The sequence below is a fragment of the Cygnus atratus genome, chromosome 2 (assembly GCF_013377495.2).
Source record: "Cygnus atratus isolate AKBS03 ecotype Queensland, Australia chromosome 2, CAtr_DNAZoo_HiC_assembly, whole genome shotgun sequence".
Lineage (NCBI taxonomy): Eukaryota > Metazoa > Chordata > Aves > Anseriformes > Anatidae > Cygnus > Cygnus atratus.
Genome location: NC_066363.1, coordinates 11338368 through 11361945, shown reverse-complemented (window position 1 = coordinate 11361945; position 23578 = coordinate 11338368). Strand labels below are relative to the sequence as shown.

General features: G+C 44.2%; 1 protein-coding gene and 1 long non-coding RNA gene across 3 annotated transcripts in view; one reads left to right on the top strand and one right to left on the bottom strand.

Annotated features, from left to right (window-relative positions):
* Window positions 1-8980: 8980 nt before the first annotated feature.
* On the bottom strand, window positions 8981-12545 carry LOC126913215 (uncharacterized). Its single transcript, XR_007707929.1, has 3 exons — window positions 12418-12545; window positions 9179-9230; window positions 8981-9076 (listed from the first exon to the last, which is right to left on the bottom strand). It is a non-coding gene; the product is annotated as an uncharacterized LOC126913215 (long non-coding RNA).
* A 10377-nt stretch (window positions 12546-22922) lies between these two features.
* Window positions 22923-23578, top strand: part of LARP4B (La ribonucleoprotein 4B) — a 57225-nt gene continuing 56569 nt past the window's right edge. Inside the window, exon 1 of one of the 2 annotated variants that reach the window (XM_035564318.2) lies at window positions 22923-23129. The gene's annotated coding sequence lies outside the window, so the exon portion shown is untranslated. The remainder of the gene's footprint in view (window positions 23130-23578) is intronic. The other variant, XM_035564321.2, reaches the window with a different exon arrangement.

The following is a 23578-nucleotide window of genomic DNA, read 5'->3' as shown; positions in this document are numbered from 1 at the left end:
GGACATTCTTATATGTTGTCTAGATCTTTTTTTGATGTGGTAAAGACAGATTTAGCTTAGGCATAGCAAACACAGCTATCTGAGCTATGTTTAGATGTTGCACCTACAGTAACCGGAAACCTCCCAAACTGCCGTCCTTTCAGCTTTGCCAGAAAGATTAAGGATTTCTTCTCTGATATTTCCTTCCCATACCTATCACTACACCCTGGAGACCAACGATATGGGTGCCATACACTTCTGGAAATCACCTATATGTTCATAGCCAAAAACCAACCACACAGGTCAGGAGAAGATCCATCTAGTACAGTGTTTTGTCTCTGATACGTGGCCAAAATTGGATGTCAAGGGAAAAAAATGGAGAATATAGAAAATAAATAGTGGTATTTTCTCAGAACAACCTCCCAGCCTGTCACCATTGGTGGCCTGGGAACTTCCGAAGCCAAAGGAGGTATTTTTGTATTTAATACTAGCACATTACTCTTTATGGACAGTTTACACTTAAATAAACACACATCACATTACCTCAACTCCAGCATGATCAGAGCTGAAAAGTGTGATGTTGCAAGTCCCTGCCAATCTACCCCAAATCATCTCTTCATCATTTAAGACACACATTGAACTAGGGAGTGTATACAGATGTTACAGGTCAAAGCTCTAGGCAAAATGCAAGCAGTAACACATTCTTTGAACCCTTCCTCATATCTATTCAATGTGCATTCACAGATATTGAGGTTAGAATTAACCCCTAGATCATCTAAGCTGACTTCCAGTCTAAAAAATAATTGCATCCAAAAATAAAAAAAAAGTAAATGATTTTATCCAAATTACTTGCTCTTCCTCTATTACTTGGAGTATGGAGTCAGCTTGCAGATTAAATCACTTTAATGAAGGTTTTTACATGTGAGCCAAGTATCTAACTCCCTGCTGCTGTCACTGCCAATGCAGCTAGCACACTCCAGGAGCCTGGGAGCTCTTCACCCTGATGTAGAGACCAACATCTGCTCGGCTGAGCAGCTCTCCTGGTCCCACCGGTGGCATGGATGATATTGACACGTCTGGGGATCTTGATCTGCAAGCTCATCCACACTCGTTATGATTGATAAAATCAGCTTCCAGAAAGACATCTAAACCTGCCTGGAAATTCATGCGTTTCTGTGCCTGGGTATCGCATCAGCCTGAAGTTTCAAACTTTACGGTTATTAACTTTTGAAATACTGCTTTCCAAAAGGGTTAATGAGTCATATCACTAGCTGATACAAATGCCAATCAGCAGGGATCAGCTGTAGAATAATTAGATGCAGAATGTGAGCATTAGGTATGCGCAGAAGTTAAAAAAAAATGGAGGATAGCATAAAATTGCAGTTCCTAGGGAGCTGAATCTGAAGAAACCCCTGGTCAAATTACCCCACGTTTGGATCCCTTTCCTCTGCTTTCATGAAGCACAACAGTTTTTAATACCAGTCAAATTAGCTTGTATATTTTTAAGCACTTAGACCCTTAAATAGATATTCAACTTTGTTGCAACACAGAATCACTCGGGTGAAAATTATTTGATGACTACATCTGGAAAATGCATGTATTTTAGTGTCTGATAACATCTGCGGTTACCCAGCAACGTTTGTGACAGTGACCTGGTAAATTGCAGAATGACATTGTTAGCTGTTAGATACTGTACTAACCAAAGAGTCAAGCCAGATATTTGATTGCACGTATTGGGAAATAAAGGAATTAGGCATATAAAAGCACCGAGAGTGACTACTGAGATAACAGAAAAATCATTGCAACTTCAGAAAGTATTCCTGTGATTCCAAGGAAGTAATGCTGAGAAGTTTTCCCTGCCTTCTTTTTTTTTTTCTTTTCTCATTCACAGCCATATGAATGATTACTGCTATGGTTCTGCAATCAGCTCACCACAGAACAGCTCTCATTTGCCTTAGTAGCTTAAACTATGTCAGGCATATTGATTATCTGACTTCTGAGCTATTAAGGATGCAATAAATCTACTAAAACATAAGCTTTGGTTTTGTATGCATTTTCTTTATCTTAGAGAACAATATTTATTGCCTGAATTTTAGTAAATAATATTAACACAGAGCATATTAGTATGTAACATGATACATCAATAGATAACTCTATTAATATATACAGATATGGTGTGTGGTTCTTTTTGTATGACTTTACGCTACATCACTTCAACCTTCTCATATTACATATAAAATAAATTAAATGATGTACTCATCCTGGAAGCAGGCCTATGAAAAATTCACACGTTACCATAGCCTCCAAGGCTTAGTTATAGCAGGTCTGTGCCTTTCATCCTAAATACAGGGAAATGACCTTTCAGTTATATACAACATGATTTTCAGCTTTATGGTCTGCGAGTTTGCTTCTTCTTAGTCTTACTGCAGTGTGTGCAGCAGCATCAGGGAGAAAACTTCCATGAGCTCTTTGTTTCTTTGACCTGCTAACAACATAGAGGGTCTGAGGCACAGTTTCAGTTCAGCTCATATACACCTTGGTCAGTGAGCATATATGTCCACCGGCTTGTTACATAGGGTGGGATTCAGGCTGCCCAAAACCAGATGCCAACGTTGGTCAGCCAAGTTGTGCTCTGTGGTCCACTGCCTGTATTGATTAAACTTGCCTTGACTACAGTGAGTTAAGACACCACAGGGCCTTTAGAGAAGGGCAAAGAATAATGAATGCTGAATCATGCATGAATAATGAATTCATATCCCTCCACCAGTCTCTTTTAGGTTTTTATACAACACACAACAGGCAAATGTCCCTTCTGGGTCAATGTCTTAGGGGGATTGTAAAACCATAGTTCCCAAGTTGGCTCAGTGCACATTTCAACCCACTGCAATTTTGCATGAACATTCATTTCTTGTTGGAAAAGGAATTCACCCATGGAAAGTTGTGAATGAACACATAGAGACTGCACACTGAAAAGCTGCCCCCAAAATCTAGCTCACTATGCAGTGGCAGTAAACGTAAAGCAGAGGTGGATGGTAAAGATGTTCTAAAAATCCGTGTGAGAAATTTGGAAGGACCTTCCAGAATATCTCAGCAAGGATTTGTGTTTAAAAACAAGCAAACAATTAAACAAACAAAACAAAGCAAAACTAGTTTGATTGTGAATGGCAGGTAATTCCATTGGCAAGAAGTCTCCTCTGACAATACAATTGATCCAGTGCCTGCATTTTCTAGTTAGAAAGAGTGGTTTTAATTTTTGCTCGGTCTTGCATTGCATGTAAAATTCTGTAAACAGAGATTAGTATTCTGCATCTGTGCATCTGAGCCAGGACCTCATTTAGGCATTAGGTGGGCAGTAGGTGGGAGATCACAGCGCTTGTGGATAAACAGGCAGCACACAGTTTAGGTATATCCCAATTAATTGCTGCTACTCTACTTTTTATTTCATGTGGTCTCATATAAACCTGCATTTAGAAGTGGAAAGAGTTTGTCCTGGAAGTAGTCCCTACTTAACACCCCTGTCATTTCTCTTTGCAATCCAGCTGTGTTGTAATGCCCATAAAAGTACCTGACAAAGATTAGGTAGCTATTGTGTCATCTAATTGATGCTCATTACTGTAATTGTAAGTGTCTCAACAGTGTCTTCCACTTCCCTGCCATAAGCTGTGCCATGGTCTTTGTCTCTGGAAGTTCTTTGGGGCAGGAACCAACTTCTGGGCAAATATCCTGTCTTACACAACAGGGCCTCGACCTTTGACTGGAATCTTGGACGCTGCAGCTTAGTGTGTAAGAATATAAACAGTCTGCACACTGGAACAAAGCCTTCTGGTAAGAGGGAAAGTAGAAAAGAGCTCCTTCCTATGTGTCGGAAACCACACGGGTTAAGAACAGACCATAAAGGATCTATAAACACCTGGGACTTGTGCTGCTGCTGTTCACTGAATTTTTTTTCCCCTGAATTTATCAAAAAGACAGGAAATCTTTATCCAATAAAGTCAAAATTCACCTAGAAGAGAGGTTTATTGCCCTTCTCCAAAAGGAAGAAATTGATGAGGATATTCCAGACAAATCCCCTGTAGTTTTGGTGTTTCCTATCAATATATCTTGACCACTCTGGCAACCACCTTTCCCACTTCCTTTTTATTTATTTATTTATTTATTTATTTATTTATTTTTTCTTCAGCACTGATGATCCTTTCAGGTGTATATTGGCTACAGCAGCTTTTGACTGTACCATTTTTGAAACCTCTGTGAGGCCTCCTAGGGATCCTCCAACGAACAGCACAAGGCAGGGCCTTTTAGCACGCCCCCCGCAGCAGCAGGCCTGGGCCACAGCCCTTCTCGAGAGAGGAACGGCCAAGTGTGATATATAAAAGGACGTTTTGGGGTGCTGCCATCACACCAGAGAGGCACGAGCTCCGTACGGGCTGTCTGTGCACCCGGGGGCAGGCGGCCACACGCAGGCTTGCCCACGCACTGCGTGGGAGGAACGCGACCGGTCTGCGTGTCAGGGGTTTGCCCAAGTGCCAGAAATCCCACAAGGTCGTGACTCGGCAAGGACACCAAACAATACCGCGGCTATTAGGCAGCGGCAGGACCTGAGGCAATAGCAGCACAACCTGTAATACCAGTCGTGTGCCCGACGCTGCTGCCTGGCCCTGCTCTGCGCCACCCGGATGGCATGGTTCCTCCCTTTTGTGCTCCCGTGTGGGGACAGGCAAACTGTCTTTCCCTCCAAGCCTTCCTGCTTCCTTGCCACCAGCATTCCTCCCTTTCTCTGACACACGGGAGGAATCAGAGGACCCCAAAATGGATCTGGGTCAGGATGACTGAAGCATCCCCACAAAATGGAGTGGAGAAGGTCTGAAGGCAAACTGCTCCTGTCCCCTGCGACATCCCGTGGCTTCCTGTGATTAAATCCCCAAGGAATAGATTGTGTGGCCCTGCAAGACAAAACTGGCTGATGAGTGGAGGGATTAGTGAGGAAAGAGAGCTTTCCATCTACCCTCCCAGCCCCAAAGCCTTACTGGCATTTACCACTGTGAGCACCCGTATACTTAAGGATGCACAGCCATACAGCTGCAACAGCAGCAGCAGCCATGCAGTGCTACTGAGTTCAACAAAAAGCAGGATGAGCACAGACACAGCAAGTCACTAAAGCTACAACGTCCCACCCCTTCATGAACAGAGCTACCACATGGCAGCACAAAATACATGTCCTGAGTCCTCTGCTGGTTCAGTTCCAGTGGGGATTTATACACCAGTCAGGATAAATTGGAGCAAAACCTGAGCCAAAACCATGGAACTGAACAAATTCCCAAACTCCGTGAGGTTCAGAGGAATTTGCCCAGTCCTGAAATCCCATATCCTATCTTTTATGAATTTTGGATCCAGAGATGAAGTCAGAGCTGTACTTCATGGCTGGGCCCCATCTCTGATATACAGAGAGAGATTGGAAGAAAGGAAAGAAAGGAGGAAGGAAGGAAGGAAGGAAGGAAGGAAGGAAGGAAGGAAGGAAGGAAGGAAGGAAGGAAGGGAAAAGAAAGAAAGAAAGAAAGAAAGAAAGAAAGAAAGAAAGAAAGAAAGAAAGAAAGAGAAAGAAAGAGAAAGAAAGAGAAAGAAAGAAAGAAAAAGAAAGAAGGGAAGGAAGGAATAAAGAGAGAAAGAAAGAGAGAAAGCCCTTAGAGCAATTCCTTTTGTCTTGCATGACTGCCTTTCTGATTTCAGGACTTCAGTGATGACTAAAGACATGGCTGTTCTGACATGACCTCTCCCAGCGGAGGCATCTTCTTACCCATGTGTTTCGTTGGGAATCAATTCTTTTCTTCCTGTTTCTGAGGTTTGAGATTTTGGAGCATCTGCTTTCTTTCAAGCTCCCACAACCCTCTCAGGAACCTCTACAGGTAAAAGCAAGTGTTATCTCAAATGGGTACTGAGACTTTTATTACATGCTAATTTCACTTTGGTAATTTGTTATTTGCTGATCTGCCTGCCATTTCCCTGAGGCATTGTCAGCTCACGTAGAACCTCACTGTTGAAACTTGAATTTCTGAGCGTTTTGCTTCTTTCCTGAGAGAACTTCTCTGACTTCATCCTGGTAAAGTGGTGGTTTCAATCTGAAATTAATTTTCCATGTATCAGCTTTCGACAGGTCATTTCCACTTCTCATCATTTTATTTTCCCACTACTTCATTTGCTGTGTCACATCTAGTACCGATGACAGCCTTCTCCTTCTGAGTTGCTTTTCATCTCTTTCTTCTTCCAGAATTAGTTTTACTGGTGAACGTGTAGCGAAGTGCCTAATCCCCACAGTGTGGTTATGCTCCACGGTGACTGAGCGCCCGCACTTACCACCTCACATCATCCCATGTGGAGCCTGGTAAACCAGGGACTGACTGGGACTGGTCCAAGCCCCTTCCTCAGTCTCACTGACAGGTTCTTGCCTTTTCCCCCTTTTTCTCTTTGTCCACAATGAACCTCACACCTGCACAAAAATCAAGCACACGGCTTATTTGCCACGCAGCTGGACAATTTCTGTGTTGGTTCTCTCCAAAGGCACAGATAAAACAGACTGTGAAGGACGTAAACGTGGTGTTCATCATACGGATTCTTTACCAATAGCTGGAGAATCTAAGAAGCCTCATTTGGGTGACAATACTTCGTTAAGAACAGCTGTTTTGTTGCACATTGAAATTTGCTAAAGCTAGTGAGCAAAGTTTAGAAATCCATTTGAAAGGCTGCAGGTTTCTGTGTAAGCTACATGTGTAAGGCGAAAACCTGCCCTCCGTTCTACCTCCTTTGTGCGGGTCCTCTCAAACTGCGAAGGAAAAAAAAGAATTTATTTCGGCTTGTGCGGGGTAATAGAGTGGCATAAAGCTGGTGCTGCCCACCAGCGTGCCCCACAGTCATGCTGGGGAGGTGGGTGCATGTGGTGGCGAGCCTTGGCTTGGACATCCTAGCGGCCTGTGGCCAAGGCTGCTCTGAAACTTCCTGCACTCTGCTTCTAGGGGCGAACGGTGACGGGAAACCAGCCATGCCCTACTTTTTTGAGCGTGCTGACTTCACTTCAGCGGTGCTCACGGATGACTTGGTTTCTGGAAGGCATTCAGGCAGGCCAGATACGTCTGCTCTCCCACGTCTCCACCTGAGAGGCAGCACAGCACGGCTGGCGTGGAGCCAGACCCGCGCCACCCCACTCAGAGGGCCTGGCCCCGGGCGGCCCAGCGGGGTGTCCCCGGCCTGCAGCACTGTGGCTGGGGACATGTTCCTGCGTGCTGAGAGCCCTATGAAACCTAGGGGGAGGCGGCGAAGGGAATGGGGAATCCCAGGATGCCATTCCTTAAGCAGGCATATCCGCACCAATGTTCAGAGAGGCCTGAAGGATTTCTAGCTGCTGCCCAGAAATGGGGCCCAGGGTAGTCAGACCTGCCATCTGCTCCAACTTGCTAGAATGCTAAATATGAGCACTTGGAAACCACAAGGCTCTGTTTCTAACTCCACAGGCATCTGCTTCCCAAGCACAGATCAAAAACACCCGGGTCGTTGACTGTGCCTCCTGAGCGCGAACTGATTCTGCTCCTTCTTCATGCTTGGTTGTGCCTTCGTGCGCGCGGATGCCCACGTCCTCCCTCACGACTGCACAAACATCTACCTATGCCTGGTTTGCTTTGCCTCCACCTCCTGATAGATGTTGCCCACGCTTCTTCCTCTCCATTTCCTCGCAGAATCCCAGACAGCCGATTTTGTTCCTCCTATCTTGTCCTTGTTGCCAGCACTGCTGAATTCTGCCTTCTCACGGCCTTGCAGGGCAGCCTGTGGATGCGGGCTGCACTGAGGACATCACAGACCTAGAGGCACACACAGGGGCATCTCTTCAGATGCTCCCTAAGAAAAGCACACACTACAACATGCCACGAGCATCTACCTTGGCATGCCCTGACAGCCAAGCAGTGAAGCTACGTGAGATGATCATTCTTCGCCAGGGGACTGGCAGGCTTCCCGAGCACTGTTTCCAGATTTTGTAACGTTTGGACGGCTTACTGAAGACAGTGATAGTCTGATTTCAAAAGCTGGCTGGATTCCCCAGGAAAACACTTTTAAAGTTAGCTCTTTTTTAACTGTGCTCTCACAATCCAATAGCTGCTGTACTGTTAACAGCTGGGCTTAGCACCTAGCTCCTGACTTAGTTTGAATAAGCAGGATGCTTACTGATCAGTCCGCTTTCAGCCTTCACATGCAAGCAAAATACAATAACGAACAATACAAGGTATATATACAAAAGCTTTTGGGACTTTACCTTGATGACAACAATGACAGAATCCATTTGTATTAATATTTTCAATTTTTATCACCTCAACATAACATTTAAAGGAATATGTAGGTCAGAGCTGGTTCTCACTTGAAGCCAGGAACAGCTTTTCCACTAGTTTTGATGAACATAAAGTTTGATGCATTATCACTGGCTTATCAGTATCTTCCAATTTGCATCCCGCACTGGCAAGGCTAATAATTTTATGGTGAATGTTATGATCTATAAAAGGAGATTTACATTCAACTTATCACCAGAATATGACATTTAAAAATGTTTCTAGCTGATTTACATACAGATAAAATCTCAAAAGTGTGAGCCTTCAGTATTTTAATGCAAAATATAAATAACAACTCTAAGGTAATATTTTCATATTTCAATCTTTAAGCCATTCTTGGCTTATTTTGGGGTTCCATGTACCATTTTAAATATATATATATATTTGCAGAACAGCAAATCTTTGTTGTGAACAAGTTGAACCACTATTCCAACACCAGGCAGTCATCGCTCATCAGTTCAGACTTCTTCAGTTGATTTTCAGTTTTATTTCACCGATATAAACAGCCTTGATGACATAACCAGTGGCATCCTAAATTTTCGACAGTTCTGCCATCCTTCCCAGAAAACAGGCAGTTCAGGAAACCCAACAATCTTACTCCAGTTTCTCATTTTTTGCCATCCCAGGCCAGCTGCTCAGCAGACCCCTGCAGTGCCAGGTCATCCCTGGGCACCCTGAGCCGGGCAAGATGCAGGGCAGCCTACTTATAGCACAGGACAAACTGCTAATCCCATCTGCCAACAAAGAGAGAAGAAAGAGAGAAGAAAGCAAGCAAGAAATGCAGCCTGAGAAGGAAGCTCTTTGCGATGTTGCAGTTTTCACACCTATTTACGTACCATCTGCTGGTCAGAGCCTCCAAGGACAGGTTGGCATTTCATTTGAGTGGGCCTGGAGAAGCAGAGTGTAGGAATAGTAACGCAGAGATGGACAACACAGGCATCATCTTTTTGCAGTGTGATGCAATGCAGACTTGTTATCTTACTGCATTTATTCATTCATTCTTTCAGTCAGTCATTGTAAGGGAAATTTTTCAGCCCTCTTTTCCTTCCTGTCTGCAGTGTAAACCACAGCACAGTTCCGCAGCCATCTAACGAAAGCGATGCACATCTCACCATGGATACCCATTTAAATAGAGAAGTCACAGGACAGTTGCTATTTGTGTGCCTGAATGGAAGTCTATTGTGTTATTTTTTTTTTGCTCCAGTGAAGCAGAACAAACCCTTCTTTTTCTTTGTTTATAGGAGGTGAAAAAACATACTGGTACTGACTTTCAGATAAAAACTCTTAGTGGTGTTCAGTTTCTGCTCACTTTGAGAACATCTGGGAATGCAGAGGCAACCAGTCCATCTGTCCTGCTGCTACACGTGGGCAGCATACCTGGGAGGTTAAATGCCTTTCTCATTTCCTTTCTTTGACCTTATGCTGTAATCCCTTGTGGTCAAGGACTGTTTCTTTTCTCCATTTGCCTACATCTAGGACAAACAGCAACCTTTGGGCACTACCCAAATACCATTTTTTTTAGTATATAAGACAATGCATGGAAATGAATATGAGTATTTTTATATTTGAAGTATTGAATCAAAACTCAGACGATCTCAGCCTTGCCTTAGTGTGCCTGTGTGCACCTTTGCTTTCTACCCATACTTGTAATTTGTTTTGCCCCGGTATCCTTCTCAGTGAGTAGATGATCCTTGTATTTGTGTTGTATAAATACATAAACAAAAGTTACTTCTTGCTGCAATAAGTTCACATATTCAGAAGGAAATACTTCCTAAGGAAAAAGGAAAACTAAGGAGAAAGAAAGGAAAATAGAAAAGATCTGGAGATGTATAATGCATTTTCTGTAACATCTGAGAACATGTATTCTCTGCACAGCCTTCTGCACAATGCGAGGGCAGTGGTTCTCCACGCTGGTTAGTCTAGCAGGTATTACACTATCATGAGCAGACTGTTCCTGGTCCAGAGCCAGCTCAGGTGTCTCTACACAGCATGAGCGAGCTTCATTCCTCTGTTTAGAGGGGGCACACTTAGAGCAGATCCGAAGCCTACTCAAACGCGACTGACTCCTGATTTTAAAATGGAGGTTGAAGAACTTTTACACTATTAGCATTATTTTTTAAGTATTATCTTGAAGGACACTAAGATAAGTCTTAGGACACACCTTAAAGGACACTAAGATTCACCTTGCAGATGAAGACACCTGGCAGGTATCTACATGTGAGTTGGACGTCCAGGCTTTCACTGCAGTCAGTGGAATCCAGAGCTCTGCCCACCTCATCCTAAAGTAGACCTCTCAGGACACACACAGTTGGCTAAGTATGTCTAGTGCCAGCTTTGCCTGTGGTACCCAAGATGTTTATGGGGAATTGCCAAACATTAAACATGACCTTTCCCCTTTTGAAAGCAGCAGTCAGAAGCTATGGTGTATTGTGGCACCACAATATATACGTGGGCATCACGAATTGCATTAGAGAAATGTACGTGGGCAGCTGAACACTAGTCAGCTGGATGGCTCTCCAGGTTTCACTAAGCAATGGAAGCTAGGCTCTACCTCACACACAGACATTGAATCCATGAGCTAAATGCCATCCTGAATGTCACATTAAGAAGAGGACTCTCTGACATTTTTTTCCTTTCCAAAGGGTGGGAAATTTTGGCTCCAAGTTCCAAATCAACTTCTCCCCAGAGCATTTTCACTCCCAGAGAACTTCATGGGGGTCTTTCAGCTCTTGAGTTTCCATAGCTCCACGGAATGCCCAGGCTGCATTTAGCCCATGTACCGACATGGTTTTGTATACTGTTAGAATTCATTTCACTATAACATAAGCTGCTGGAAAGAAACTGTGTTTATCCAGGATTCAGCACCTCTCAGGCTTTCTCATTATTTACATAGTGTTTATATTGCTCAGCGGTGCCAATCAGGGTAAGTATTCATTGCTGCAGGGTGTTTACTGCTCCATATCTGAATATAGCTTCTGCCCTGAAGAGCTTCCAATTTAATTAAAAAAACAAGATGCCAAGAGTTTAAAAGAAGAGAGAAAGCTGATGGGCAAAAGAGGTAACAGTACTAGTCACTAAGTCAGTCAAAATATTTTTTCCCCTGCTCTTTATTTTTTGTAATTATATGCTTTTCAATTAAAACAAAACAAAACAAAACAAAACAAAACACCAACTGCATCCTTCTTTCCATTTCTCCTTTCCCCCTTCCCGGTGATTTAATGTGATTTATATTTCTCTGTAGAAAGATTGCACTTCAAATAATATTTGTAGGTTTCCCTTTAATCCTATTTAAGATTTTTTTTCATGTTCATAACTCCCATCCACTTACTGGTCTACTTCTGCCTCTCACAAGCACGGGCCTGGATTATCAGCAGGAACATACAAGCCCTTTCTCTCCCTGTGGTCTTTGAAGCAAGGCGGGTCACGTTCATCCATTTTCCCCTAGCTCCTCTCGGTTTATTTGCGTGCCTGTGACCCAGCCTCCTGCTGGCCTCTCAGCAAGACCTCCCCTGGACTTCCTGGGACCACCAGTCCTGTTGTGCCATCCTGGGCCATCAGCCACCATTGTCCCACCCGCTCCACACCACTGAATTCCCTCTATCTGCCAGGCACACTGCCTCCCTACAGACAGGATCACTTTCACAGTTAATTTAAAAAGACAGCTCGTGTTCTCTCTGTGGGATGCCCCTCACATATTACTCAATTTGGTGAAAAATCTGAAACATATGGCTACAAATACTATCCACAGCAGACTTAAAAACATGCTACTACTGTGCCGACACATCGGAAAAGAGGTGCTGGAAATGCAAAAGGTAATATCACAGTTCAAGGCTGTACCAAACTTTTTACAAAATCGCTGAGTATTGAAAATGAGGGTTTAAGTGTACACGACATGTATTTGCACGGTTCACATCCTATTCCAATTTCATAGCTGTACTAGCAGAGCTCTGCTCTTTGTCCAAACACAGGAGAGGCACAGAGGGTTAGAGTGAAACAATGAGCAGGGAGCTGGTTGTGAAGAAAGTGTCTCTTATATGCACAAGTCTTAAGTCATTTCTGTCTCGCCTGGACTCACCTCTTTCACTATGAGGCATTGGCTTTTGCCACGGAGCCTGTTGTTAAGTCAGGATATTTGCACAGAATCTGACAGAGAAGCTCCCGGCCCCACAGACCTAACTCAGGACTGAAACAGCATACTGAGGAGAGAAAAAAAAAAAAAAGACAGTATAAACATGTTGTTGTTATTTTTCACTACTGGGTAGTTCTCATGTTGATTTTACTATTGCTCTATAGCAATAGCAAAAGGATGAATAATAGTAAGTTTGCATCCAAAGTCAGCGTTAGTTGACCATGTTCAAAACAACAATCATGGCTGAGTGCCACCACGTGAGGAAAAGCTACCTTATTTCCCTGGCACACGGAGATTTCCATGTTGGATTTAGCTTAGGAAATGGCCAGCTGGGGCTTGCTATTCATGCATCCTGTAGCATAAACTGGTTTTGCTTTTGCTTTTAAATCAGATTTCTATCTCCTTCCTTCTACTGAAGCAGAAGTTAGAATTAAGATTGCACAAAAACTCTGCATAAACTGTACTGTTTTTACACGTGCCTTGCGGTGCACGGTGGTTTCCACACAGAACTAAGTGCACAGTTGAGGTGTGTAACAGCTATGTCAGTAGGTTACAAGGAGACGTCTGCAGCAGTCACCATCTGCTGGGGTTTCCTTTTACAGGTAGCTCCAGCCCCATAGTCTGGCACACGTGAGCCACTCTCTGATGGCCAAGTTCCTTCCAGCCTGGTACACCGAGACAGATGCACTTGCATCTCAGTCCCTCTCTTCTGATTTATTTTACTTCAGTTTAGGTTTATCTTGGTGCACTGGACTGAAAACCATGGTGACACAGAAACTCATTCTTCTATAAGCAGATCAGACATCCCTGTTGCACGGGCAGCAACAATTTTTAGGGCAGTCTGGGGATCAGCACAGCTTTAGCCCCAGTGTAAACCCATCACCACAAGTGCAGGACCCTGCACTATGGATGATTCACAAACCTGCATTTCTCAGCTTGGGCGTTTCCTTTAATCAGAGAGGAGCTGCAAATATTAATCAAACAAGGAGCATTCCCTTCAACATGCTTGGAGCTGGGTACTGCGATAAAGCATGGCAGAGACTTAGCAGAGAGAAGGCCCGGGTTAAAGAAAAGACCCATCTGTAAGTGGAAAGAAAAAAAAAAAGGTGAGATCCTAGGAAGGGGGAAACTTATAGACTGGAAGAAAGAAAGCAAGTTTTTAAGTAAACCAGCTGCCATTAAGTGTCACCATCCCAGTTTGGAAGAGGACAGAGGGTGTGTTGATGCCAACATCACAGCTGAGCCAGGGAAGCACTAGGAAGAGAGGAGGAGTAAACTCTGACCTCTCTCCTCCTTGGAGATAGATATATTAGCAAGGCCCCTCTTAGAGAGTTTTGAAGCAAGCAGCAGCATGAGCAGAAGGCTCTGTTGTAGCTGAGGGAACAGTTCAGTCAGCATTTTTGATGAGCAATAGCAATTTGTACAGGAAAACGCTTCCTCTGAAAAATGTCCTGAGGATCAAGGCCCTCTGGTTAGAGACATGATGGAGATGCCAAGACTGCTATCTGAAGCTTAAACCGAGATGAAAGCATTGTAGCTTCTCAAACAAGGTTTTGCTGAGTGTTTCTCTTTCTGAGTGCTAGAAACTAAAGGGTGTAGGAACCCTCCCTCTTGAAATTACCTGGAATCTTCCTGCTGCCTGAAAACCAGAAGCGAATCCCCATGTCATGGAACAGGGCTCAGCGAAAAGGGGTCACAAGGCTGTATCGAACAGCTCATCTTGACAATTTCTAGCGTTCAGAGCGTGAAGTGATTCTTCTACCAGCCTCAGGAGAGTAGCTGTGCTCTCTGACTGAGGTGGAAGAGGTGTAAAGAACAGTCAGACATGACTTTACAGATTATTAACAGCTAACGGTCTTCCGTTGTGAAAGCACCGCTTCTTTCTCTGAGGGCCTGCCTGCTTTTGCAGAGCACGAGACACGCCAGAGAACCAGTCAGAGTGTACACGTTATAGTGTAACTGTAAATTATGGGCATAAAATACCTGAAGACAGGGCAGCGGAGATTTCTTTAACATAGATAAAACCTAGGCAACTCTGAGGTATGGCGATTTAGAAGGACTTACAAGCAATGCTGGCCAGGTGGAATATGTGAACGTGAAGCCACTGATGGTGGTTCTGCCCCTCTGCACCAGGTGACAAAGGTAGGGATGCTTTTGTAATTGGAGCTACAAAATAACCAGCTCTGCTCTATCGCTTCTCTCCTTAGAATGGCAGGGAACTTGGGCTTGGTTTATCAGAGAGCAGGCAGAGGCTACCGGGCTTTTCTGGACAACAATAAATAAATGAATATACCTTGCAATACATGTGCAACTGAAAGTGCAATTCACAAAAAATAAAATAAAATTAATTCATTAATTAAATCTATTCAGGAATGATCTGTAGATTTTCAGGACTGGATGTAACAGACTCCCCTTGATTACAGACCCCGCTTTCATGTGATTCATGTTTGTGACTCATAAACTGACACTGTTTTTATTTATATAGCAGGGTACAGGTGATCCACAATGGAATTAGCTTTTAGACATTTCAGCATGTGAAGAATGACGCTTTTTTGACTTATCTAATGATCACCTTGAGCTCTGCAGCTTCAGGAGCAGTAAGCCTATAATTCAAAAGGATATGTGAAAAGAAAAACCAAAAAATCCTCCTGTCCTGACTGATGAATACAGCTGGGGTTTTCCTGCCACTTCTGGTGTTATTGTCCCTATCACTTCTTCTAGCAAAAATATTTTTAATATCATTAAGAAAGATATAACCTCATAATCAAGCCATACGGTGTAAAACTCTCAAAACAACCTCTTTTGCTGGATATGTTTAATTATAAGCAGCAGGGTGAATCAGTTCTTGAAGCTGCGAAAAGAACAGCAAAGCCAGGAACTGTCAGCTTAGGGGATGCTGAAATGAAGTGCCAGGCATTGTACGTCCAGTACTCTGAAAAAGGATACACGGTCTCCTTATTCAGATGGAGCAGTTTGGGTGCACCTGAAGAAGAGCGTAGCACGGCTGCCTCGACCCAGTTTTGCAGTTCCACTGTTCTTGGTGTGGGCTGGGCAGTCCCTTCCCAATCACAAAGGACTATGACAGCAGCTGGGAATCGCTAGCACTGAAAGGGTGTTTTGGGTACACTCCTTGGTAGCCTGAGCTGCAATGACCCTGAAAAGCAGTAGTGTGAAAGAGATTACTGCAACCCACCGTGACCTTAGGATCTCTGGATAAAAAGCACTGCCCAGCACGTTGACATCAAAGCATCTCTCAGAGCCTACAACTAGCCCACAGTATTTCAAGGTATTTTTAAACTCCTACTAATCCTCGCTGTTTTATGGCATTTGAAACACTAAATTGCATCTGAATTTCTTGTGCATTTACTGCAGACCCCAACAAGTGCTCTTTATTATAAACTTGAAGCTTTCCCCCTTTACAGATAACCAGCCTTGTATCTAACAAACTTATAACAGTCTGCAGCAGTTTTCCTCTGTGGTTTTAGGGTAAATTTACACCCTCAGCATCCTGCTGTCCTACGTATTTGATGGGGAAGGAGAAGAAGGGGAAGCCTGAAGCTGCCCAGTTGAAGCAACACCACTCAGACATGCAGAATACGCGAGAAATGCTGACTCTGAAGAGCGAAGGACTGCATACCTCTTCCCTTCCTCAGTGAGTACATACCTGATAATCCAGGCCTAGACTATCTGCTAACGTGCCTGACCATGCTGCAGGCTGTTACCAAGCTGCAAAAATGACCTCTTAGAAATATTCAAGTCAACCCTTACAGCTCTACCATAAAAACCACAGTAGCCCAGCTTCACAGTCTACCCATAGCCCAGTTTGATGGGGGAAAAAAATCTCCTTCTGCCCTACAGTAATTTGGAGACCTGTGTGTAATACCAGTGTGTGCAGGATGCACACCCAGCACAGATTTAACTATGCACTGATCACCTGAAAACATCAGTTTCTGTAAAAGACAAGGTGGCAACTCCAATTTCCTTGTCCTTCAACACTGTCCAGTCATTTATACAATGGCAATGAGAAGGGAATATCTTTATAACCAATTAGCACTACAATTCCAAGTTCAAATGAACATTCAAGTAAGGTGAGCAGAGAACCTGCTAACTCTTCATTAGTTAGTTTTACCATTTTTCAGATGTGCTCCTTTATCCACATAGGAATATATGCCTATGAATAAGACCTAAAGGATCTTCATTATCACTATAACTGGACTGATACACTTCTGATGAACTGCCATAAAAAACTATTCTGCACTTCTGTGTCACAGAGGGATATCTGATGCTGAGTTAAAGTAGAAAAACACATTTTTGCAAGTAAATTGGAATTTTTAGGAGAGCTCAGTGATGTAAATTATGTTCTATGTTAATAACTCATGCCATAATATTTAACGATAGGACTATTGCTAGATTCAGGGAAATCTTGCTTTAGAACCAGATTTTCTTTTTGTAATTAGCATTTTATTTGGACTGAATAAACTTCAAAAAAGAAACACTTCCTGAGTTCTAAGTGTGGTCTATTCCTATATATTCAAATACTCTGCTATGATGGGTGGGGCGTACTAAAAAGTCTATCTGATACTAAATTGACTAATGGCTAAACAAAATGTTAATTTCAGTTAAGGAGTACATTTTTCCTGAATAACTGGAAACAAAGGTGTCACAAATATGCTTCTACAGAGGGCACTTGATTATTTCTCAAGTCTTCAAATTTAAGTTATTAACTTCCAACATTTTATCCCAGCTCACTATTATAGAATATGTCTTGTATGATATCTATAGCTTTGCAAGACATTAAACCTGGGGACTGAATTTTTTTTTCATGCAATTTTCTTCACAGATCTCCAACATAAGTGAGAAGGGAAGAATTAAAATTGCATCAAAAAGCAAAAACATAAAACCAGAAAATATTTTTTCTGGTATTTATGAGAACAGTATCAGGAAATACAATTCAAGACCCTAATGTTTGAAATAGGAAGCTTGTGAAATAAAAATGTCCGTATATGTGGTCATCATTGAGTCTCAGCATACGGCTGAAGAAGACAGAAATACAAAATTATAATCACTTCTCAGAGGAGACAACTTTTGCACAGGATCGGTTACAAGACAGAGCTCAAACATCTTCATGCTTTAGTTTGCCACCTGTTGATTGAGGATAAACATACTGACATACTTCACACAGTGGCTGCACTAATATTTAAAGAATGATGTGAAATGCTCAGAGACAATAGTGACAGAATAACAAAACAAAGCACAAAGGAAGAAAATTGCCAACATGCATATTGCCAAGAAAATCAGAGTTGATTTTCAGATCCCTTCAGAAAATTCTTACTCGGCCACAAAATCTATGTAAATTATATGATTCCTTATTAAGGTTTAATTAGGTTTTAAAAATGGGCTCAGCAGCTAAAGAACCAAACATCCTCCCAGATGAACAATGACTAAATGGAAGCCAGTATCAACGGATCAAACCTGGAACATGAGAGATCCGGTTTCAAGTCCTGTTTCTGCAGCAGACCTGCTATATATAGAGTAAGGCCTATATACTGGTTTGTTTGGTGATAGCGTAAACTCCATGAAATAGGATGGTAATTTTCAGACTTGTGATTATGCCCAATTAATGCTAATTATTACTGCTAAACCATCTCTTGAAAGTTTGTAATCAGCTGCTGTTAACAATGGTTTTTATATATCATTACCTATTACAGCTTAGGCTTTTTTACACTGCATTAATGAAAATCAGTGTTTAACAATAGCTGGTACCTACACCACAACCTTATTTTAAAGTTGTCTCTGCGTGTTAAAGAAATATAACTAACCTGCCAAAGGGAGAAGGCTAGAGGGAAAAATCTGTTAAGTAAGGGTTTGTTTGAACTATTTCTACAGCAGCACTTCACAAGGTTTGTTACCAAACAGAGCAGCTGATCCAAGAAAGTCAGAAAGTGCACATGTTCGTGTTGTCAATCACATGAGTCAATCGCATAGCTCAGTGCTGCTATCTCTGCATTGGAATATCATTGCACTCAAATTGAATTTTGGCACTAAATATAATGAAGAAATTGTCTCATGATAGCCTAGCCACTTTGCTGTAAATTATTCTCCAATTAGAAAAGAAACGGATCCAATACTCCATATTTACGCATCAGCACTTAATTGAAAATAAAGGATATGTCATTAAAAAGCAAATAAAAATAATATTGGAACATCTCTATGGCTATCTGATCTGAAAGTGGATAATTCCTACAGTTAGAGATGTATAAGTAATAGAGATCATAGATCTATGCGAGCAGTAATGGACTTTTAACAGTTTACTTGATAACAAATCTTCATTTAGCTGTAAAGGAAGATTGAATCTTTCACTAAACTACAGGATTCTATGTAGAGCTGTGACTCAAACGTAGATATCTTACATAATCTTTGGGCAGGTCAATTAATCTGTCTTACTTTCCTCTCCCTTTCAAATCAACATTTAGCTTCTCCTCATCTTTGTCTGCTTTGACTGTTTAGATGGTAGTTTACTTGGAATAGGGACCGTCTTTTACACAGACAGTCAACTATTCACTTGTGAGCTATGAAAGATACTGACATAGAAATAATGTATATTTAAAATACTACTCACCAAATCAATGCAATGCAGAATGATTACTGGATTTCATTTAAATTGAAGTTTTATGACTGGAATAGCCTATTGCATGCAATCATTTTGTATCTTATGTTTGAAAAGATCTCTCTCTTCTTGCACAATAGCATCAGGAACTGTAAAGTATCATTACTTGCCTTATGAGGTCTCACAAACTGCAAAGCATTGAGTGGTTTGTGAGTTTAGGCAAGTGTTCCGGGTCAGCAGTTCTTAAATACAGGTGATTCATGGAGTCTTATTCCACTGAATTGCAGGATAAAATACTTTGAGAATGCAACTGCTAGTGTGTAGTGCAAAGGAGTAAAAAGGAAGAAAAGAAGAAGAAAAGAAGAAAAAAAAAAAGGTAGCCTAAACCAGGAACTACCTTACAGAGCAGAAATCTTGTCCCGTTTCAGTGGAAGTTTTTTGCTTCACAAACTTTAATGAGTTAATCCTCATTGCTCTTCTGAGGAAGGAAGTATTATCCTTTGTCTTACATTGGAAAATTATAAACTGTAAAGCACAAGCGTTGCAGTAAATTTAGTGATTTTTAAGTGTTCGAGTTTCTGACTGCTCAATTCCATGCTTAGTTTCCAGGAATGCTGTATTTTTTGCAGCTTATCTTCATTAGGCGTTATCTTCCTAAATATACCAAATAACTCATTCTTTTTCACTGAACTAGGAATCTTGATTTAAAAAGCCTTACAAAGTATAATTTCAATGACATATAACTAACATATCGATAAGTAACTCACATAGTCCCTTCTACATCTGTTTGACCACAGATCAAGAAAGAACGAACTACTTTGTCTAATGTTGTTTTACTTTTGTGGGCTAATAATGTCCTAATAATGTCCACATTGTTCTTTTAGAGATGCATTCTTCCCCCAGGCTGTTGAGTTGGAACTGGAGTAGTTTCTATAACCACACAGCATCCAGCATTATTTGTAATATTTTACTCATACCTGTGCACACATTCCTCAGCTACTAGCATACAAAAGAAAATATGTCAAATCTCTTTGATCTCAGCTGTATGCCATTACAAATAGAAGCATTCAGTCATTAAGCTCTACATCCCCCACACTGAGAAGAGTATTAGAACTGACCCAGGCAAGTAGAAAGCTCACATTATTTTATGGAAAAAGTGCACTAGTTAGACTGTTAGTGAACTACAATAAAACTTAACAATAAGGAAATAAAAATCATAAACCCAACACCTATATATTGGCCTGTCTGTCAATATCTAACATTTTTATAATATTGACCTTTAAAAAAAAATTAGTCTCAAGAGTATTTTTCTTCTTCTTCTCAAGAGTATTTTTCTTCTTTGTTTCTTTCTTTCTTTCTGAACACAGTTCAGTTACTTTGGGAAGAAAATCCCAAACAAACAGTACAAACTCTATCCATTACAATGGATTAAAGAAACTCCTACTTACAGTGAAGTCTACCTACCTACATGCCTCTTAGTGTTGGTGCTTTACAGGAATCAGTCGCTGTGTCTCTCTCTCTTTCCCCCTTCTGTCAGCTATCACTTCAGTTACAGAAAGGGACGTGAGCTCTGAAATCATAAGCTTTGAGTTAGCAGAAGGAATGACGCAGTGCAGTCTCCTTGTTGGTCTCCTGTGTTTGCTTTCCTGCCCAAGTATTGCATGAGGATAAGGCTTGGGGGAGACAAAAAGTCTGTATGTCTAAAGGGGTAAGCATCAGGAATTTTGAGTCCCCTCTAGAGGAAAGGATATAACAGGATTCATCATATCTGAGAGTTTATTATTAAACCTTTCTTTTTCTTTTTCTTTTTTTTTTTTTTTCCTTTTCTGAATGAGAACTGTAACCTGCTGAGAAATAGACTAGCTTTAAAGAAAAATAATTAGATTGAGCTCGTTTATAATATGAAAAGGAATTAGGAATAGCAATTGTTTTAGACTTTTAAGTAATTAATTCTTTAGAGAACAGTCGCATGGTCACCAGCTAATGGATCAGTCATAGTTCCTGCACTGCTTGTGGCATCTTTCCTTCTAAACACCTACGCTAAAAATTAAGTTTTATTCCTTTTCCCAAATTGTCTCTGTCCTAGCCGCCTGCCTTTGCTCAGGTTTTCTTCATCACCATAATTCTGGAAAACTGAAACAACTCACTAAGGAAAACAACATCTAAGCTAGCAGAAATATTGGTTTGCCCAAGAATGAATGCTCAGACACGTTTCCTTGGGACGAACAGTAAAACCTCCCCTCTGATAAGACCTGACCTCCTCTCCAGGGACTATGATGTACTTTATTGCCTCTGCTTGATAGGGATGTGGCAGAACACAGCAGTCTCAAAAACAGTTCCAAAGGGTACTTGTGGGTCATAAGAAGAGGTGTTCTAGGTTACTCGTAGCATTGTTTCTACAGGACTTTCTGTCAGATACCCTGAAGGCAGGAACAAGACTCTTATCAGTAAGGATTAAAAACAGGATCCAGGAGGCCTTATCTAGATACATTCATGAAATAAAAATACAGGCAGCAGTGCGTGGTACAGAGAGTTGTCATTGGATGGATGTGAGGTGCTGTAAGTGTGTCACTTTTGAGGTGGATAGGAAGCGGAGGGTTAGGAACAGTTATGGGGCACGCTTCTTTCCACCAGTTTTTTGAAGTGCTGATGGAGAATACACCTCATTTTCCATTTCCCTAGGTAACTGGAGTTAAAAACAAATTATGATCCGCACTGAATAGCCAGAACTGTTTGGCAAGGTTTGTTCTTTGGGCAAAGAAGCACACTCTTGGATTTCACCTCAGCTGTACACGACCGAAGGTGTATGAAGGACTGTATTTGGGAAGAGGAGGCTCAGGGGAGACCTCATTGCTCTCTACAACTGCCTGAAAGGAAGATGTGGGGAGCTGGGGGTCGGCCTCTTCTCACAGGTAACTAGTGATAGGACTAGAGGGAATGGCCTCCAGTTGCGCCAGGGGAGGTTCAGGTTGGAAATGAGGAGACATTTCTTCTCAGAAAGAGCAGTCAGGCATTGGGACGGGTTGCCCAGGGAGGTGGTGGAGTCACCGTCCCTGGGGGTGTTCAAGGAAAGGTTGGGCGTGGTGCTCGGGGACATGGTTCCGTGGGTGACATTGGCGGGGGGGGGATGGTTGGACCAGGTGATACTGGAGGGCTTTCTTACACTTTATTATTTTATGGTTCTGTGATTGCGTAGCACTCCGAGGGGCAGCCCCTATAACCGCGGGCAGGCCCTTGCACCCCCCCCCGGCTTTGTGCCAGGAGCCCTCAGAGGCCGACCGCTGAGCCCCGAGGCGGGGCCCGGCCTCCGCTGCCGGCGCCCCCCCCCCCAGCCCCCAGCAACGCCGCCCGCGGCTACGGCGGCCGCGCGGCGCCAACCCTCCCGGGCGCGCGCGGCGGGGCGGGGCGGGGCGGGTGCCGCGCGGGGCGTCCCTCGGAGGGGAGGGGGCGGGGGGAGGGGGCAGCTCCCCCTCCGCCAATCCGGCCGCGCCGCCGCCGGCCCCGCGCGCCCGCCGCCCGCCGCCGCCGCCCAATCCCTTCCGCCGGCGGAAGGCGGGACTTCCGCCGGGAGCCGGAAGCGGGTCTCTCATGCGAGCGGGTGCTTGAGGCTCGGCTCGGAGACGTCGCGGGCCCCGCCGCCGCCGCCGCGTCCTTCCTCTTCCTCCTCCTCCTCCTCCTCCGCTCCTTCCTCTCCTTCCTCTCCTCCTCCTCCTCCCCCTCCTCCTCCTCCTCCTCCTCCTCCGCGCCCCCCGCCCGCCGCCGCCCGCCGCCGGCCCCGCCCCGCGCTCCGCTTCTCCTCCTCCTCCTCCTCCTCCTCCTCCTCCTCCTCCTCCCGGCGGCGGCGGCGGCGGCGCAGCGGCAGCCACGCACGGACAGGCCCCGGCCCGGCCCCGCTCAGCGACAGGGCCCCGGCGGCGGCCGGCCGGCTGCGTCCCCCCCCCCACCCCGTCCCCGTCCCTTCCCTTCCCCAGCCCCGCCGCGCCCGGCCCCTGCTGCTCTCCTCATCGTAACCCGGCCAGGCCCGGCCGCAGGGCGGCGGCGGCTGTGACAGGTGAGCGCCCGGCTCCTCCCCGGGAGGCCTCTGCGGGGAGCGGCGGGGCCGCCGGCACCCCCCCGCCCTCCCCCCCCCCCCCCCCCCCCCCGCCTGCTGGGGAAGCCGCCATCTTCCCACCCGAGGCGGCTCCCGGGGGAGCGGGAGGAGGAGGAGGAGAGGAAGAGGAGGAGGGAGGCCGGCTCCGGGCCGTGCTGCCGCCGGGGTAGGGCCAGGCGCCGCCCCGGCTTCGCTCCACCCGGGGTCCTTCGGGGGGAAGGGGAGCAGCGGGCCTGGGGTGGGGGGGGGAAGGGGAAGGGGAAGGGGAACGGGGAGCCGTTGGGCTGGGGGGGAGCCGTGGGCTCGGGGCCGCGAACCTCCGGGACGCGGAGCCCTGACCCGCTCCTGCAGGAGCACAGCCGGAGCGCTTCAGCAGCAGGCACCCCGCCGGCCCCACGGACTTTTCAGGG